This window comes from Arachis ipaensis, chromosome B8 (genome assembly GCF_059453495.1).
Source record: "Arachis ipaensis isolate K30076 ecotype BB chromosome B8, ASM5945349v1, whole genome shotgun sequence".
In the NCBI taxonomy this organism is placed as follows: Eukaryota; Viridiplantae; Streptophyta; class Magnoliopsida; order Fabales; family Fabaceae; genus Arachis; species Arachis ipaensis.
The window spans coordinates 50,377,373-50,387,500 of NC_142443.1; positions in this window are offsets into that span (position 1 = coordinate 50,377,373).

Genomic DNA, 10,128 nt, shown 5'->3' on the forward strand with positions numbered 1-10,128 from the left:
CAAGCAACCTTGCTATCGGTGCTGTACTGGGGCAAAAGAAGGACAAATTACATCATGTCATATATTATGCTAGCAAAGTGTTGAATGAAACACAGAAAAATTATACCACCACTGAAAAAGAACTTTTAACAATTGTATATGCATTTGATAAGTTTAGACAATACTTGATCGGTTCAAAAGTTATAGTATACACTGACCATTCTGCTCTCAAGTATTTAATGTCTAAACAGGATTCAAAGCCAAGGCTTATTATGTGGGTGTTGCTGCTACAAGAATTTGATATTGAAGTGAGGGATAGGAAGGGAAGTGAAAATCAAGTAGCAGATCATCTATCAAGAGTGCCACAAGAAGCTAAGCAAGACAAACCACAGCAAATAAATGAGAACTTCCCTGATGAACATCTCTTCCAAATTCAACAAACACCTTGGTTTGCTGACATAGCAAACTACAAGGTAGGAAGGAAGATACCTCAAGAATTTTCCAAGCAACAAATGAAGAAATTACTCAATGAAGCAAGGAAGTTCTTGTGGGATGAACCTTTTCTATTCAAGAGATGCTCTGATGGAATGATTAGGAGGTGTGTCCCTGAAAGTGAAATAAAGGACATACTATGGCATTGCCATGGCTCAACATATGGTGGACACTTTGGACCAGAGAGAACAGCTGCAAAGGTATTACAGAGTGGGTTCTATTGGCCAACTATCTTCAAGGATGCCAGAGAGTTTGTTCACCAATACAATAAATGTCAAAGAACTGGAGGATTGACAAAAAAAATGAGATGCCTCAAAATTTCATCCTGGAAGTGGAGCTGTTTGACTTATGGGGCATTGATTTCATGGGACCTCTTCCTCCTTCCTACTCTTTCAGATATATCCTGGTGGCAGTAGAGTATGTATCAAAGTGGGTGGAAGCCATAGCCACAACCACCTGTGATGCACAGATTGTCCTCCAATTCCTTAAAAAGCACATTTTCACAAGATATGGAGTGCCCAAAGGTCTGGTTAGTGATGGTGGAGGTCACTTTTGCAACAAACAGGTGGAGAAACTCCTCCATAAATATGGAGTAATCCATAAAGTGGCCACACCTTACCACCCTCAGACTAATGGTCAGGCTGAACTCGCAAATAGGGAATTGAAGAAGATCCTAGAGAAAACAGTGGGAAGCACAAGAAAAGATTGGGCTAGGAAGCTAGAAGATGCATTATGGGCATATAGGACAGCTTTCAAAACTCCTATTGGCAAGTCACCCTTTCAGCTATTGTATGGCAAATCCTGCCACCTCCCTGTAGAGCTTAAACACAGAGCTTTTTGGGCTACTAAACTCCTCAACCTTGATTCCCAAGCTGCAGGAGAGAAAAGGTTGTTACAACTAAATGAGTTGGATGAATTCAGACTAGAAGCCTATGAGAGTGCTAAGATATACAAGGAAAGAGCTAAGAGGTGGTATGGTAAGAAGATCACAAAGAAAGAGTTCAAGCCAGGACAACAAGTGCTCCTGTATAACTCAAGGCTTAAGATCTTCCCTGGCAAACTTAAGTCTAAGTGGACTGGCCCATACTTGGTGACAAAGGTCTTTCCTTATGGGAGTATTGAATTGCTAGATGAAGTAACAAAGAGTCAATTCACAGCAAATGGTCACAGAGCAAAACTGTACTTGGGAGGACAATGGGATAAGGAAAAAGAGGTTCAGAGCCTACAGCCTTCTTGAGAAGAATTGAAGGATGTCAAGCTAGTGACATTAAAAGAGCGCTTGTTGGGAGGCAACCCAACCAGAGGTAGTTTTCTTTTCATAGCCTTTTCAATAAAAATGTTGAATATTTGGTATGCATTGCAAGGAGATAAGTTTGGTTTCACACACCAAAACAATTTAAAGGAGAATGAAGGATCATAAGTTTGGTGTTCCACCAAAACATCATTTAAAAACACATTCTCACTTCGTGCACAATACTAGCTCCAAGCAATCAAACAGATTATTCAGTTACTTAATTGCTCTCTAGTGTTAACTTCATAACCTTTAGCAAGAACATAAGATTTTACATATAGTTAACCTGTTGCATCAGAAGAAGTGGCAAGGAACTAAGTTTGGTGTTCCCACACCAAATTAAATCCAAAAGCCGCACTCAATTCATGCATACTAACCAGTCACCTAAGGGCTTAAGAAACAAGCAACTTTTGAGAATTATGCAGGGAACTAACCACAAATTGAAGACATTATGCACCATGACTCAAAAAGGGGACCAACAGAAAGAAGGACACAAGAACTGCAAACCAATAGGTTGTATCTGTACTTAACTTCAGCTGTTGAGATATGCTATGATTTATGTCTTGCTAAAGTGTTCATCTAGTACAAGTAGAATCACTCTCTTAAAATAAGTAAGCTAGTCTAATTGAGTGCTTGTGTGTTTACTTTCACTTAACAAAAAAGGCATGCTTTGTCCCCTGCAATTTCAATTCAATAAAAGAAATGTTTGAATGTGAAGTAAGATAGTTCTCTATTAGATAGAAGTACAATAAAAGTAAGTGGTGGTATGTATGTGTGATTGTATGATAGCTCACTTTTAGTGAATAAGAGAACTAGGATGTCTCCTTCTAAGTAGAAATTGGCCTACTGTCTATGAATCTCAATCAAATAAAAGTCCTTGGTTAAAAAGAAAAACAAAAAGAGAAAAGAAAAAGCCAAAAAGTGGCAACAGAACAAAAGAAAAAAAAAGAAACAAAGCTAGACACCAATAGCTTGAACCTTAGAATATATGCCTGTGGTGTCTTTGTACTAGGATCTGCTTGGATTATTAAGTTCTTTGGAGTGCATCAACACTTGGTGACTTGGGTTAACTAACCCGGGATCATCAGCTGAAAGTCCACTATCAAGAGCAACCTAACTACAAGGCATTTAGTAACCCAAAGAGGTGCTGGGCATCAATGTTTTAAGAAGGAATGTGAGCCAAGTGTCTATAGTGAATAATGTGTCAAGTATAAAGAAAGAAAAGAACTTGTTACACATGACACTGAACTAAAGCTTTTAGAAAAAAAAAATATAATAGTCAAGGACAAAGGAATAATGAGAGGTCATAGCAGTGTGTTGCTTGATGCTTGAAGGAGACTTTCTAGGCCTAAAAGTCAATAAGAAGTGAGTGTTTACATATCCACAGAAAACCCCATGAACTACCAATAATACTCTGCTAGCATGAACATCCTCTTCCATTTCATTCTTTCTTCTCAATAATTCTTTTCTTGCTTGGGGACAAGCAAGCTTTAAGTTTGGTGTTGTGATGACAAGTCATCTTAGCCTAGTTTCACTAGCCTTTTTCTTTTGTTTTCGATTGATTTATGCACTTTCTTGAGCCATAAGCAAGCCAATTGGGTAGATTTCCATGTTTCCTTTGATTCAATCAACCATGTATGAATTAATGCAATTTCATGAGATTTTATGCTATAATTGTCATATATTATGAAAGAATAACAAACTCATAATTTTAAGCAAAGTTTTGATGTGTTTGGTTGATTGATGATAGGTGAAAAGAGTTTTGAAGAAGGTTGAAGAAAGAAGGAAGGGCTAGGAGCAAGAGAGAACAAAAAGTTTGAGCAAAAGTTTGCCTCAAACTTTAGCTCAAACTTTTAAAAGAGTTGAAAACACTCCAAAGGAAAAAAGCTTGAGCAAAAGTTTGACCTCAAACTTTAGCTCAAACTTTTGGGAAAAAAGCTTGAGAAAAAGTTTGACCTCAAACTTTAGCTCAAACTTTTGGGAGAAAAGCTTGAGCCAACGTTTGCCTCAAACTTTTTGGCAAACGTTGGCATCACAAAATCAATACCCTGGAAAAAAAAAAGCTTGCGCCAACGTTTGAGGTCAAACTTTTGCTCAAACGTTGGCGCCACTCTTACACACCCTGGAGGAAAAAGCTTGCGCCAACGTTTGAGGTCAAACTTTTGCTAAAACGATGGCGCAACACACATTTACAAGGGGGCCAACGTTTGAGCAAAAGTTTGACCCCAAACTTTGGCTCAAACGTTGGTAGCAGCAAGAATGGGGAAGCTGGTATAAAAAGCTTGAGCAAAAGTTTGACCTCAAACTTTTACTCAAGCTTTTATGTTTTTCAACCCGGTTCACAATGGATCTTTCTCCAACTCCAAGAGCAATCAACCAAGGCCTTTATCAACCCAATTCCATCAAGAACAAAGGCCCAATTGAAGGCTTGAAGACCATTTGAAGAAAGTGTATAAATAACTTAGGATTTAAGTTTTTAGAGAGCTTCCTTTTAGAATTTTTATAACACTTACAGTAGAGAACTCACTTTACATTTTTGAATTGTTGTTTTAGAATTCTAGAGAATTGGGGAGGAGAATTGATCTCTCTTCTTCCTGGTTCTTGTTGAGCACTCTTTACTTTTCTTGCTTGGGATCTTAGGTGGAGAATTGAAGAACTTTTGTTTCAATCTCACCTTTGGATCTTGTTTAATTTTATGCATAATCAAATTTCAATTTCTGTTCATTGCTTCTTCCTCTATTCTCTCTGCAATTTACATTTTCCTTGCAATTGTTCTTGCTGGATCTAGGAAGGCAGTAAGATCTAGACTTGGTTATCTAGTCTCTTGGGTCCTGAGATCTACAGCTTTAAATTTCAATTTCCCTGTTTTGTTGCTACACCAAGCTGATTTCCATTTTTGTCAAGATCCGGTTCAATTGAATCCATCTTCTATATTCCTGTTGTTTGCAATTTATTGTTCCTTGTTTAATTTCTGCAAATCCACTTCCCAATTCCCTTTACTATTCAAGCCATTTGCATTTCTTGCACTTTAAGATTCTGAAATTTACATTTCTTGCAATCTAAGTTTCTGAAATTTACATTACTTGTTCTTTAAGATTCAGCTTATTTACTTTCTTTGCTCTTTAATTTTCTGCAATCTACCCTTCTCCCTTTTAATTTCATGCAATTTAGCTTCTGTCGAATACAAACCACTCAAATCAACTCTTGATTCGCTTGACTAAATCAACCACTAAACTAAAATTGCTCAATCCTTCAATCCCTGTGGGATCGACCTCACTTCCGTGAGTTTTATTACTTGATACGACCCGGTGCACTTGCTGGTTAGTTTTGTGTATTTGGAATTCATTTTTCGTTTTCCGAAAATACGCATCAATGCCTTGATATGTGTGTTAAGTGATTTTAGAGATTACAGGGCAGGAATGGCTCAGAGGATGGATAGGAAGCATGCAAAAGTGGAAGGAATACAAGAAGTTGGAGAAATTGCTAAGCTATCCAGCCTGACCTCTTCGCACTCAAACAGCTATAATTTTAGCTGCAGAGGTCCAAACGATGCGGTTCTAGTTGCGTTGGAAAGCTAACGTCCGGGGCTTCGATTTGATATTTAATATTTCATAGTTGCCCTGATGCTAGGCGACGCGACCGCGTGATCCATGCGGCCGCGTCGCAGTGACAAAAATTAGCGTGTTTGAATTCGCAACCAGCGAATTCTAGGCTGTTTCTGACCCAGTTCTCGGCCCAGAAAATACAGATTAAAGGCTATAAAGTAGAGGGATTGCATCCATTCAAAAACATGCTGCTCTCATATTTACAATTTTAAGTTTTAGATGTAGTTTTTAGAGTGAGAGGTTCTCTACTCTCTCTTAGGATTAGGATTTAGGATTTCTCTTAGTTTTAGGAGCAACTCTCAATCACAGGTTCTTTATTTTTATTTATTTTCCCAATTTAATTTATGAACTTTTCCATGTTATGATTTGAATATTTTATTTAATATAATTTGAGATATTTCAGACTTATGATTGCTCTCTTTAATTTATTAATGCTCTGTGTTTATCCAAGTTATTTTCATTCAAGTAGACTTTCTTCCCTTTTGGCTTTGGTTGAATCATTGGAAACACTTGAGTTATCAAACTCATTGTTGATTGAAAATTGGAATTCTTCAAGAATTAATTCGAGTTCCAATAACTCTAGCCTTTCCCAAGGAAAGACTAGGACCTGAGGAATAAAAATTAATTCATCCACTTAACTTACCTTCATAGTTAGAGGTCAATAAAGTGGGAGAAAAATCCAATTCTCATTACAATTGATAAGGATAACCAGGATAGGACTTCCTGTTTTCATACCTTGCCAAGAGTTTATTTTATAGTTATTTATTTATTTTATTCTTCTTATGCAACATGTTGCTCCCTAATTTCTAAAACCCCTAATTTACAAACTCATAACCAATAATAAGAACTTTCCTCCCTGCAATTTCTTGAGAAGATGACCCGAGGTTTAAATACTCGGTTATCAATTTTAAAAAGGGTTTGTTACTTGTGACAACCAAAATGTTTGTATGAAAGGACTTTTGAAGATTTAGAAACTATACTTGCAACGAGGATTTATCCGCAAATTTCTAGACCACGCAAAAGTTTCTCTCATCAACGCACCAGGGCGGCCTATTCTCTCAAGAATGGGAGTCAGAGATACTCTTCCTTTGAAGACATCCACTTTTATCTTGGAATATTCATCCTTCTCAAGTGGAATGTGGGAGATGTTTAGAATAGCTTCTAAAGCTTGATTGGATGTATCCAACATCTTTCCCCGGAGGAAGACTGACTTTGCTTCCCAAGCTTGGTTGTTCGCATAAAATTCCCGCACTATAGTCTCATTGACTTCAATGGGTTCTCGCTCGAGAAACCTCCAATGAAGCGAGACAATCCTTTGGTGAATAGTTGCCTTGTATTGGTTTGGAACCTTCAATGGCCGCTCCTAATGGATTTTTTGCTTCTCAAAGCCTCATATTGAGAGTCGGCTCTTCGGTTAACCAAGGTGTTCGGTTTATCCCCTTAGCAATCCCACCAAATATCAGGAGAGCGAGCAGTAGTTTGCTCAACCGGCAAAGTAACCGGTGCCTTACCCTTCTTCCTCATCCTGAAAATACAAATAAAAGAACTTCAAGATCATAGGACAACAATAAAGTAAAATCATTGAGGAAGCACTAGCAAGGTTTAAAGAAGCTTATAGAAATAGTGTGATTTACAAAGACACGGTGTATATATTCCAATGATGCACGCGGTTAGAACACACACACCGGCCAGATATCACAGCAATCACACCCTTAAGGCAATTCACAGTTCAAAGCTTCATGACTTAGTGCTTAAGTTGCAAATATAAAACAGAGAAATGAAAGCAACTTCAAGCAAGCACCAAAAGGGAATTGTTCATTGTTCATCATCAAGAAGTGGTAATCACACATACAATGTTCCTAATGGGAAGCCAAAAGATGTTTGATCAGGACATCAACAAAAGTTAAACATTTGTAGAGTGGTTACTCAATATAAATTCCAAGATGAACAATGAAACTTAGATTATACCAACACAATGCATTTGCAACCAAAATTTTACATCAACAAACAAGGAAATGCATTGGTTTTCAATTTTCTACCATCAAAAGTCATAATAGAAGTTGCACCATTCATACAATATGCCTAACAAGAGATAAGATGAACACATATGATGGCCAAGTCATATGAATCAAACAAAATGTTCATTGAGGTATTTTATCAAACATGTGGTATGCAATGTGCAAGTTCATCACAATTAAGCTCAAATTTGATCATAACCAACCCAACAATCAAGCAACAATACTTTGCAATATAAAGAAACAACAAAGAAAGGAGCTAATTAAATCTAAGCAACATAAAAGAAATGAAAGTAATTGCAAAAATATTAACATAAATAGAAAAGAAAAACAAGAACTTGAGATATAGAGGTTGAAAAGAATAAGAACTAGGGAGGAACAATGGCACTCCTTATAGCCACTGTGAAATCACGACGTTTGGGTTCACCGAAAAAAGAAGTAACGGAAGAGAGAACTCAATGGTGGTGAATAGAGAAAAGAGAAAGAAAAGAAAGAAGGAAAGAAAAGAGAAAAGAAGTAAGAGAGAGAGAGAGAGAGAGAGAGAGAGAGAGAGGTCGCCGGTGGTGGGCTGACGGCGGCAGTGACCGGCGGCAGGGGCCGGCGGAGCTGGGCAGAGAAGAGAGAGAGAGCAGCTATGAAGAAAAGAAGAAAAGAGAGGAGCTGCCTCTCAACAGGGCAGGTTGCCCTGTTAACGCCCAAAACGTGATATGTGCGAGCGCACAGGGGCCTGTGCGAACGCACAGAGACAAAAACATAGAAGGGGTGCGAACGCATACAGCGTGCGATCGCTGCAACCAGAGAGGTTGCATAAAGACGTGCGACCGCACAGACAGTTTTTTTTAACGTACTTGAGGACAGAATCATGTGTGCGTGCACATGCACAGAAGCCAAAAATGGGGGAGGTTGAGCACACGCACAAGCTGTTCCCTCGCTCCCACCAAAGGGGTCTGCAATTGGTGTGCGGGCGCACACGTCTGTGCGGCCGCACATATGAAGTATGAGAGGGGACGTGTGCGTACGCACACAGCTGTGTGCACGTACAGATCAGAGAAAATAGGGCAGCGTGCATGCACAAGCTATGCTGACGCTGGGACCAGAGGGCATGTTAAGTTGTGTGTGGATGCACAGGTTCGTGCGACCGCACAGGTGGTGACAAACACAGTTTTGTGCGCACGCACAGCTTGGTGCGTATGCACAGATGCCCTATGATGCCAAGTCATCTTAGCCTATTTTAACTAGCCTTTTTCTTTTGTTTTCAATTGAATTATGCACTTTCTTGAGCCATAAGCAAGCCAAGTGGGTAGATTTTCATGCTTCCTTTGATTTAATCAACCATGTATGAATTCATGCTATTTCATGAGGTTTTATGCTAAAATTGACACATATTATGAAAGAATGAATATCTCATGATTTTGAGCATAGCTTTGATGTGATTGGTTGATTAATGATAGGTGAAGAAGGCTTGGAGAAAGGGTGAAGCAAGAAGGAATGGCTAGGAGTAAAGAGAGGACAATGGAATAAGTTGAACCAGGAAGCAAAAACTTTTGGGTGAAAAGTTAGCCTCAAAGTTAGACCCCTAACTTGGAGGCTAACGTTGGCACATGAATATTCAAGGAAGAGGAGCAAAAGTTAGCCCCAACGTTAGCCCCCTAACTTGGAGGCTAACGTTGGAACTTGAGAATTTCTCCCCTGGGCACCAACGTTTGCGCCAACGTTAGCCCCCTAACTTGGAGGCTAACGTTGGCACATGAATTACAATGGGGAAGGAGCCAACGTTTGCACCAACGTTAGCCCCCTAACTTGGAGGCCAACGTTGGCACATGAATTACAATGGGGAAGGAGCAAAAGTTTGCGCCAACGTTAGCCCCCTAACTTTGAGGCTAACGTTGGCGCCACACACCACAAGGCATACAAGGGGTATACTTCCAACAAGAATAACTTGAGCTACAGAGCTCCAAATGAGGTGATTCAAGAAGCATTGGAAAGTAGGAATCAAGAGCTTTCCAAGCATATATGGCACTGCATGGTGGACACTAAAATTGAGGGAGAAAACTGCCCCGCAATGTGCATAAACGAACATGGTGGCAACCTGCAGTGAGGCCAACTGACCTCTGCACCTTCAAAGGAGTATAACTCGAGCTGTAGAGCTCCAAATAATGTGCTCCCAACGGCATTGGAAAGTAGACATCCAGGGCTTTCCAACAATGTATAATAGTATGGGGTGGACAATATATTTGAGCCTCCAGAACTGGCGTTTTCGCCAACGTTTGAGGGCTAACGTTACCTCAAACGCTGCACACCAAAGCCAGCGACCATGCCCTCTTCAAATGATCATAACTTGAGTTGTAGATGTCCAATTGAAGTGATTCCAAGTGGTTTAGAAAGCTGACATTCAGAGCTTTCCAACCATATATGATAGTCTATATTGGGCATAAAATTGGCAACATGATAAGAGGACAAAGTTGGCGCCATAAATGTGCATAAGGGAGGCCAACGTTAGGGACAAAGTTAGACCCCTAACGTTGGCACCAACGTTGGTATCAGCAGATTTTGGTTGCTGATATGAAAAGTTTGAGCCAAAGTTAGACCCTTAACTTTAGCTCAAACTTTTGGTCCAACTTTTGCAAAACTCCAACCCGGTTCATTTGGTTCACTTCGGTTCCTCCTCAAACTCCAAGAGCAATCAACCAAGGCCTCTTTCAACCCAATTCCACCAAGAGCAAAGGCCCATGATCATCACTCAAAA